The sequence below is a fragment of the Ischnura elegans genome, chromosome 13 (genome assembly GCF_921293095.1).
Source record: "Ischnura elegans chromosome 13, ioIscEleg1.1, whole genome shotgun sequence".
NCBI classification, from domain to species: Eukaryota; Metazoa; Arthropoda; class Insecta; order Odonata; family Coenagrionidae; genus Ischnura; species Ischnura elegans.
Window position 1 is genome coordinate 3308123 of NC_060258.1, and position 11403 is coordinate 3319525.

Genomic DNA, 11403 nt, shown 5'->3' on the forward strand with positions numbered 1-11403 from the left:
TTATCACTAAAGACTCAAGAGTTGTTATTTTGAAGTCTGTATTGATGGCAGAAAAGGAGCTTGTTACCTACAACTGTGAAATTTTTATGCTTAAAACTAGTTATTTCACATCACCATTTAAAAGCTGTAAGATTGGAATCTTCCAAGTTTCATCACCTCTATCAAATTACTCAATCACTTCTGACGAGTTGGATAAAAAGTGTTTATTGTTGCCTAATTTTAAGAATGAATCCAAATATTTAGTTATACCATATTGTCAAATGAAAGTATTTTATTAGCATTGTATACCTTAAACTAAAGGTGGAGTCTCAATAAAAAGTTCCTATTTAACGTGTAGTTCAACTTTTTCATTTCAATTCCACTGAAAAATGTATTACCCATGGATTTATACATCATTGTAAATCCAAATCACTGCAGGCAACATGCTGCAAGAATGTTATTCTTTGGTAGGCGCAGTGTAGGGCCAACGAAATTATTGTTGGAATCATGTTGCGGTTTTCCATTGGCCCACCGTTGGGAAATTGTTGGTTGGGAAAACGTTGGGCAGAGTGCCAATCCGTACATGAGGCCAACCGTGGACAAAAACCATTACCCAACATTGGGCCAACTGTTTTGTGTTACTAGGGTAGGTATTGGAGTTGGAGGCGTTGTTATCTGTCATTGAGGAAATGTTTTATATTTTTCATATTTATCGTTATCGCCCGCTTAATTGCATATCTTAATATTACTCAATTTATTTTCAACCGTTTATCAAAGTGAATACTTAAGTTGAAAATGTGTCGTCGTATCTTGTTTTTAAGCCGTGTTTACAAGACATTTTCCCGTCGTCTGTTTCACTATGAGTGTAGATGATGTATGAGCGTAGATGTTTTAAATGCTTTGTTCTACTTTTCCCCGGGACGGTTACAAAGTTAGGAAGATATTTGGTGGTTAAGAGGAAACGTATGTGTTCCATTCATGAATTTGCTGCTGCGAGTCACCTTTGTGGTGTTAGTCAGTGCTTTCCCACTTCGGAATGCAGTGTTACTCTATGAATACTAGTGTACATGCAAAAGGAGTATGTAGCGGGATTCAAGAACTTAGGATAAAGTACAAATGCTACTTTTAATATCCACTAAGATGGTAAACAACTCGTAGTATGATCATAAGATTATTTTGTTTCTTCTGGTTTGAAAGGGCTCATGTTCAACATCAATGCTAAAATAACATGAATGAATGCTGCGCTCTACAGTCTGTATATACAGTTGTATAAGATATTTTTGGATGATGAAGTTTGAGGGACATAACTAGCAGAAAGACAGCTCCTCTGCTGATCAATATTTTTACTCAGGCTGGCGATGTATAAATATTCACAATTATTGCAATTTAGTGGATGTATATTTTTTTCTCTACGTTGTGATGGCTATTGTTTTAACTAATCAAATACAAGATATTGACACTGAAAGGATATAACTGATAGGTGAATCGATTTTGTGTGTTTAAATTAGGTCCTTTTCGCAAATGAAATGTGCAGCTGCTGTGGCTGGAGGTTACCATGTCTAAACTGTGGATAGGTAGATGCTTGTATGACAGATAGACGTTTGTAGGCATGTTATTTATGTACATAGCATGGTGGGTACAACTTAAATTACTTTACCAAGTAGTCGTTATTGAGTATGCTACTGTTTTCAGTGTCATCTGTCTTGCGACAAAAGATGACTGTAAGTATTTCTTGACAGAGGAGATTTGTTTTGTTCAAAATGGTTAGTATATACTTTTGGGACATATGTCGTTTTTGTGATATCTATCATACAGGATGTTTCCTTTCGATTATGCCTATGAGTCCATGGCATGACTATGATTATTATGGAAGAGAGAGCGAGAGTATTTATTCAATGGCCATTAATGTGATGGTCCCTATTAAAGAATTGAGGCAAGTCAATCATCTTATTTGTATTGATTGTGGATAGTGGTGAGAGGATATTGTCTGAGAGACAGATACCAGTTTGTGCCTGCTGCAGTATCATGATGGAATGCAGTATATAAAGGAATTTACTCCCACATTCTAGCCACTCAGAACCCTAGATAAGGGTTCTGGCTTTTAAGTGAAATGACTCATAGTAAACCTTTGAAATAATTCAGCCAATTACTTCATAATGTGCTACAGATAGATATATTCCTCCATATAACATTTTGAGACCATTTATTGTTTCTGAGATAACAATTTTAATGTTCTCATAAGGTGAGGCTAACCTATCTTCATTGAATGTGTATTGTTAATTTATTTAATGATGGAATCTGATTGAAAATTAATGGTGTGAGAGCCCTAGAAATACTTAGGAGGAGGAGAGAGATGAAAGAGACAGTCTTGTGTGAGGGAACTAATGAATGTATATGACCCTTTTGTATTAAAATAAGAAGTTTTTCAGGGAAAATATTGGATTAAGATTTAGCTTGGAGACTAATAAATATTTTATGTCCCCCACATGATTCCAGCTCAAAGAGCTCTTGTAGTACCAATGCATTTGAAGGTATAGTACTAAACCACATCAACCACTATCCCTATAATAAGTTAGTGAAAATTGTACATGGAATACCTACCTAAATCTAGATATATTGTGCACTGCAATTTTATGGGCATGGCAGCTACTGGTAGTGACAATAATTTGGAACTTGGCCATCCCTCTGTCAGCAGAGAAGTTGAGGGGGTTACAGAAGCATAGGATGCTCCTCCCATATTGACCAAAGATGTATAATTCCCATCCAAAAAAAAAGAACTGAGTAGAGTAATATAAAATAAAGCGTGAATTGCAGCTGATGTCGATACCCATGAATTTTTGTTACAAGTTGTGATGAGCCCATTACTGTTTACATAGCATTTTCCAACAAATTTATACTGTTGGAGAGTAATCAAACCAACATTATAATTTATTTTAATAATTTGTCATGGATTAGACCTTGATTCTGAAAATTATTCACTTGAGTGTTTTAAAATCATCATTGCCTCACCTTTTCAAATTAATTGGTGATAATTGAAGTATTCCTACAAATTGGCCTAACACAGATAATGGGTATTTATGCATTCACAATAAGGGATCCAGTTCCTTTCATTAAATTTCCTGCATTATAATATGGCATGATGTAAGTAACAGATTAATGGAGATGTTGCTCCAGATGTTCATGAACTTTACCTAGATTGTTTCCATTAGTATGGGATCAGAAACGTAGCATCCCAGACAGCACACATGCTACTGTATACATTAAATATACGTATACGTAGTGTATAACATGCGTATACAGTAGAAGATACACGTATACTGTATACGTATAAAAACCTTCTACCCACCATCTACCAAATGTATATAACGCAGCATATGTCCTCCTACCACGCATATACAGTATACGTATACAGTATACAAGACATATATATATACAGTATACAAGACGTATATATGTATGAAAGCAGGAAATTACTGCAGAATTCCAGGTTTTCTAGGGAAATTTTACTAAATTCCAGGTCAATCTTACGAGATAAAAGCTATGCATACGAATTTTACAACACTACATTTACTTAATACTTTTAATTAATTCTATAATTATGTATTGTCCTGATTAAAATTCTTACATTTTTAAAAGAAATTATTCACTTATTTTATGAATGCAACACTTGGAATATCAACAAATTTGTCAAAATTGTAAAAGTTATCTAAACAGTGTTTGCACTCATAAAGTGCAATTTAAAATGCAATCAATGCATTTTGAAGCATGCATGTAAGTATATAAAATAGGCCTGAAAATTGGCCTTGCACTGACAAATTTCATGTGAAACGAGTTTGAAATAAAAGATTTTAAATGCAAAGCAGGAGCAAAAATTCATGGATATTTTTAGTGACAAAAAATCATGCATATTTCCAGATTCCCAATCACTAAACACCCTGAGTATATTTTTCTTCATTGAGCAAAATCCTGAATGCAGCTGTTGACATACACTGTCGTATTAAAACTGAAATTAAAGTAGCAAAACGAAAACTAAATCTCTGTTCTGGTGCCAGTGTGAATTTAGTGCAAGCGTGGAAGTACTAGTACATTCATTTTGTCATTTAGTGTGAGTGACATCTCCAGCATTTCATAGTGTTTACGTACATTTGAGAACATCCTGTCTAAGCAGCAGAGAGCGTTCATAAACATAATGTAACATGCTAGTGTGTTTTGCATTGTTCTGTGGGAACACTTACCAGTTTGTTTGAGACTTCTTGCTGACAATAAAGTGAATAGAGAAAAAAATCTGTGAGATTCAGGTCTTACAGGGTCTACAGAGGAAATGGAAAACACATGTGTGCTGTTAAAACAAAATAATTATATTTAACTAAATATTACACATTTTTACTAATATACCACACAATCTCAGAAATACATAAGATATTGAATTCATTAGACATAATAAAGGGGCCAAGCCCGGATGGTAAACCACATTTTGTGCTTAATTATCGTCAAGAGGTTTTAGTGGATCCTCTCACAGTATTATTTAATCAGTCTATTCATCCAATGTAAAAAAACATCGTATGAGTAAATTCACTAAGCATAGTAAGTTAAAAGTCAATTTAAGAAGTAGTAAGAATTTAGATGTCAAATATAACTAGACAAATATTTTCTGAATATTTTGATGAGTGTTGATAAATAACAAATACCGTTAGAAATGCCTTTATTCAATGTAAACGAAAATAAAGACCAATAGGATCAATATCAATGTTTTTGCCTGATTATCCTTCCTTAAGGTCACAAGAATCCATGAAGGACAAGCTCACTTTTCCTCGTATTTCTTCATCATTGGCAATTTGGAAAAGTCTTCCTTTCTACACCTGTAAATAATATCACATAAACTTTATTAGAATCTATTAGTGATACATCTAATTTGTCTAGTTAAAGTAAGTCATTTTGTTAAAAAGTAATCTCTATTGATGTGATTTTCCCTTAAGCTACATAAATACCAACTATCAACAAAGGATATTTCGAAAAAAATCCCCATCAGTTCTATATGTAAAAAACGATAAGTTATTCACCTTGAATAATCGAAGTACTAAATTAATTTGAGAATTTAATTCTTAATAATTTAAAACTGATTAGTCTAAACCTAAAGAGTGAAATACCCTCTGATCTCCAACAAATATGATTACATTTTAAAGGAAGCAACACTAATGGCACAACAGCCAATTAAAAAAATGTAAATAACTTTAAATGACTTAATAAATAGTAAAGTCGAGAAATGTTTGTTCACATTCCTCCCACACTACGGTGATTAAATGCGTCAAGCACATAAATAAATTAAAGTTTACGCAAATGCAAAGTTTTTCAATCAATAGAAGATGGATCCCTCAGTCTCAGAAAGTGTGAGAAGGTTGAAAATATTAAGAATTTGCGTCATTTAAGAAAGAAAAATGTGGCAATGGCAACACTTCTACTTACCCAGATTGTGATGAAGGAAGCAAAAGTAGCACTTGAGCGGTTGATAAACTTTCATTGGACAAGTTTCGCAAACAGCAAACACAACACTACAAAAGTTAAGTTATAACGGTAATTGATTGCCTAGGTGCAAGTGAAACAAGTAAATGAAGAACTTAAGAGGCTGATAAACTTCGGCAGGATCAATTTCGCAAACGACGAACACAACACAGTGAAGGCAACATTATTCGCGTGGTCTTTGATTGTGAAAGCGGTTATGGACGCATTTACGTTTGCATATGTTTGTACCTGTGGAAATCGACAACTGGTGGAATCGACTATCGACGGAATCCACTATCGATAGGTCGAAATCACGGGCGGGAGTCCAAATCTTGGCATTCAAAAAAAATTAAGTTTCGCGTTATGACTCGAGGAATAAATTCCACTGAAAAATATCTTTTTTGTTTCATCGCCTCAGTAGATAAAAAAGCACGATTGAAATCACATTTCGAAGAGCATTTTTCTTTATGAAAAGAGGGACTTTTCATGGCAGGATTTTTTACATCTTAAGGCAGTTCATTGATTTTTTAAATTAATCTGGATTTCTTAATAACCCAGGCGGACGGCGTTCTTGGGTGTTCCGAACAGAAATGATAAAACACTCTCCAGTACCGTTATCAGCCTCCTTCATTTTTGCCAGGGCTGCCTGAAGACAACCGGGGAAAATAAATTCACTGATGAATCAGTTTAAAGATATTAAATGAGACGACGTCTTTATCCAATGAAACCAGAAGGAGAATAAGAAGAGAGTAGCGGCTCGAGCCGATACCTTTACAAAGAATGCAGATACATGCACAAACGTAATTATTTGCTTTGCCAACCTCGCTGCCGTGAATGACACCTGCCCTTTGCGAACAGGTCCCACTCCATGTTTTCAGGGAAGAGTTAGCTGGTAAGGTTTTCCAACTAAATTCCAACAGTGTTTTTCACGTGACACCATCACGTGGACTACCATTCGTCTGGCTCCTACCCTTCCACATAGTTGGCGTGAGTGGCCCTTCCTGAGATAATTTAGATTTATTCCTGTCAGTGTAGCTCTTGGGGTCATAGGAGCACGCAAGTAACGGAAAGGTTTTAGCCCATTGGAAAGGACGCTGTGTATACTGAAGGCTACATATGGAAATAGTATACAGACAGTGTAACCTTTAAAGGACACTAATTGTTTACTAATGGCTACACAGTAGCGGATACAGAAAAAAACTCTAGAGGGGGGCGTAAAAGATATCTTGACCAACCTTTACTTTTATCCTAAAAAAATAATCAAGTCACATGCAAAGTTTAAGAAAGTGTTATTTGAACTGATTATACGCACATGAAATACAAAGCCATCTTATTACATAAAAAAGTTAAAATTGTAGTCCTGCAATGTTTGGTTATGCGGGCGGCCAGGAAAGGTTTGGGGGGCATGCCTCCCATATGCATCCGCCACTGAGATTACATATGGAAACAGTATATGAAAGGTATACGTATACCTTTCATATACTGTTTCCATATGTAGCACATACGTATACAGTATATGAAAGGTATACAGATACCTTTCGTATACTGTATACGTATACGCTTCAGGATACTGTTTATGTATACCTAGAATCTAAAACATGTATACAGATTCTCAAGGAAACAGTATACACCTGGTATACTTACGGTATACGTATACCGTTACCAGTGTGCTGTCTGGGATTCCAAAAAATTTGGTGATAATGCCACTCTTCTATTCATATTACAAACTTTTACCAATTTACAGCTCCCCACCCCCTGTAATTAAATGATTCATATTCGCTATATCATGAAACCCATTCTAAATCCACAGCTCAAGTCTCTTGTAACTACTCTCATCCCATATGTTACGTAAACCCACTCAGAAGCATATTAATATCATGCTTGTGAGCACAAGCTCTTTATCAATTTGAAATGTGTTGGTAACTGATACCACCTGAATAATTACAGGTAAGCTCAAAGGAAATAAAGTAAGAGAGTATCATTTCTAAGTCATTCCTATTTTATTTAATAGTAATTTGCAAGCATAATTTTTTCCAGATTATCAGTTATGTCGACACATATAGGGAATCAATCAGCCATGCATAGGGAAATGAAAGGTTCTTGGGAGATTGGATATCAGTGTTCGTTGTTTGGAATAAATTTGGGAAAATAATCATCTAGTACATTATTTAGCATATATTTTATGATATTAATAATATATTGGAAGAAATGACCTTCATTTTTTAAAGGTAATCTCCTTGCATCGAAAAGAAAGAATAATATTTATATCATATACGTATGCTTATGCACTGAATATATTAAAAACAGTGTAATGAATGATAGGAGGCTTAGGTAACCCACACTACCACTGACCCCTGACTGGAATACTATGTGGCAGGCCAAGTACCCCTGAAACTTATTAAACTGAAGCCCATGTGCGTGTTATGAAGTCTATTGAGAGCTGCATGGGGGTTCTTAACTCTAGGTTCAGATGATTGCTGAGACATTGAGTGCTGGAGTGTACACCAGTAAAATCAGGATTGATAGTTAATTCTTGTGTTGTACTTCATAATATGTGTGTAGGGGCTGGTTTTCCCTTCCCAGATGAGGCTGATTATTATGGAGATCCCAGCTCTTGCAGAGTCCCTAATTAATGGAAGAGGCATATTAAACAAGGCCAGAACTATTTGACAAGCGATTATTAACAGGTTACCTAATGCATTGGTAAATTACAAATAGATACACTACCATTGCTTTTGTTGGTGGTCACACTACGGTTTTCCGCCTTAAAATTAATCATGGGATCCTTCATAGAAGGCATAACCGGTATTTGCCACTAACCTCATCAGAATGGTCTAAAATGAGAAAAGAAATATTACGAATAGGTCATGTTTCATCCATTATTTTTTTATGCCTTTTTCTATTACTTGCATAAGACATAATTTCTTCCACTAGGTATAAATTTCCATTACTGTTTGGGTCTCTTAACCTTCTTGATTGTGAGGTACTTCAGGGAAAAAGTAGAAGACTCATCAGTATAGTCATTGTGAAAATTGAAGTCAGGGCTGCAACGTAATGATAGGCAGTCCGTTGTAAATAGATTCTTATTTTTATCAATTTTGTGGGGTTTAGTTCTTCACCTTATTTTCCGTCTTCTTAGCACCCTGTTATCAGCTCTTATCCCGTAAAGTTATCCTTTCTTATCTACAGTCTTCCAATAACTAAGCAAACTATTCTTAGGACATCGCTGGCTGTTGATAATAATTTTCAAAACATTTTACCACACTTATGAGGACCGTTTACATTACTATTTTCATTGCCTATAACTAATTATCTGGCCAATTCTGCGAGAAACGATATGACGAAACTGACTACATCAATTCAAACACTTGTATTATCATTAAAATAGGTCATCAAAGCAAAGGAATAAGCAAATCTGGCATGAGCAAAGGCATAATAACGCCAAATTCCTCTCATTTACAAGTTTCTATCCCAATTACTCACTGTAATCTTTAGTTTCAATCGCATACACATTTCCAACGCACTGACCTCCAACATTAATATACACGTTGAGCTCTCACTTATATTTAAAAGTGAACAACATACTTTTCATTAATCAACGTTATAATTCACAATAACATTGCACTTACCAGCCGAATCTCGCTCTATTTTTGTTTGTCGAGGACAATTGCATGCCGATTTTCTCTGATTGGCTCGCAGTGACGTATTGCAGGAAAACTTCGGGTATCTTCGTCTTCCCCCACCACCGCGGAGGGGTAGGCACGTAAATATTTTCGTGAAGCCTACTGAATAGCAAATTACGCGTCTTCGAATGTTTACGCGGCGTAACCACGTAAACGGAATCTTTCGTCTTCGCAACCGCGTAAAGAGTTACTGAATAGCCCTGCTGAGCGGGAAAGATATTTATTCGTGGACCCCGAGTGTGTCTGGCAGGTGATAAACCCTCTTAATTCGGGACTGCCCACCCTACCCCCTGACGACAGACCGTATATGTAATATGTCCTTGGTAATTACGCGGGGACGAAAGACCCACCGCCGATAGTATAAGAAGGAGAGACCAATGCATTCAAATAAGTTTCCCTGGCTAATGTACAACAGCAACATAAATAAATTCCTAGGAAATGCTAGGATTCGTTGGAATTGTTTTCATCGTGAATGCGCCGCGGAAAGTAGGGAGCTCTTTCCCTCTCGGAGAAGGGAAAATCCGGGCAGCGCTCCCCGTGATGAGGGTATCCAGTCCCCGAAAGACACCTTTGTGCTCTCTGCCACTATACCCTTTTTCCGAACTGATGGCGGCTGGGTGGAAAATAGACCATCAAAAGCGCTGCCCCTTCCACTTCTCCTCCATCCTCTTCCCTTTTCCCCTCCATCCGGCCGACCGGCGTTGCCAGCCTTGGGAATAACGGTACTTTCGGGAGCGGCGGAAGGTTCTAGGACGAACGCTGTGCGGTTCCAACGGATTAGATTTGGCAACACTGCGAGCTGGAGAGGGATCAGCACTGCACGGAGCTCGGAGAGAGACTGCGGGCTCCTACACACTTTCTTCTGTCGCACTTCTGTAATTGGCTAGAAGAGTGGGTGGGTTTCGAGCAAGCTCACGGTCAGCCGCCGTCAGTTCAGAAAAAAAGGGTATAGGTTTGGCCGTTCAAGCGACCGCGGAAAGGACGGCGTTGAAATCTTAAGATATGGCTGCCAGTGGCGAGAAAATTGGTCAAATGTTGACACACGTTCTCCCCGCAATCACAATGCAGACCATTTAAAAACGTTTCCGCAGCCTAAGGTATAACCCATTAGTGCATAGCGTCCGATTCGTCGAACCTCCGTATATAATTTCTTTCTGGGCTCCAATTGACATGCGCTACATAGTGATACTATATTAAGTTGACATGGATGTCTGTCTTTACTGCGCTGGTAATATTTCAGCTGACTACTTGAATGTATCGACTTAAGAAGGATTCATGTACGATATGGCATTCAAAGAACTTTCAGTCGTCCAACAGGGTAATTAAATTATTTTTTATTGAATTTTTTCTCAATATGTTAATAACTTTTATCTTATCCGATTATCCGATATATCAGACGCCATGCACGGGGGTCAGTTCTCGTTGCTTATCTAAAGATGCCTGATCTAATATTTTAGCCACAAACTTTTATGCAAGTATAGCACATTTAATTTTAAAGTTACGTTAATTTTATTTTACAGTGGAATGTAAGCATAATGTAAGTAACTATGCATAAAAAGATTGTTGGCCTTGGCAATAAATAAATATAATCACCCAATAGCATCTGTGGAGGTGACAAATTATGCAAGGTCACCCTCTAATGTAACATCATGTAATCTTTGTGAGTGGAGAAAGGGGAAACCTCTAGTTAACCTAAAATGCATATCTTCATTCTGAAAAGGTATTGAAATTTGAAAGTAGACTGGACGTTTTCTTTATTTGCCTCAGATAAATTGTTTAACCACATTTGTATACTAAGTATCATAAATTATAGATATAAAAATGTAAACATAGCTTTGTAGGAGGAACTTACGGCATTCCTCGGCGATAAGATCATGTCAGGATACGCTTAATCTTTTTTATAAGTAATCTTTAATAAATGTTTATCTGTCCGCTATTTTTTTCCATACGGCTGAACGGATTGCGGCCAAATTTTGTAAATAGATGAATCCCTTGCTCGCTCACTCCGTAGTACTACTTTAGGCTGCGTCCGACGTGTCCTCTGATTCATTTTCTCATTACCAACCCCTGCAAGTGCGCTCAGCGCCACCTAGCATCCACTCCCCACCCTCTGCTTACTCTCCCACCCTCCGATAACATCCCCATGCACTCTGCCAATGTTTGGACATCTTCCACCTCCACTGCTGGCTTTTCTCGCAACTTCACCGTTCTAAGGTTAATGGCCCACGATTATCCTTGCTGT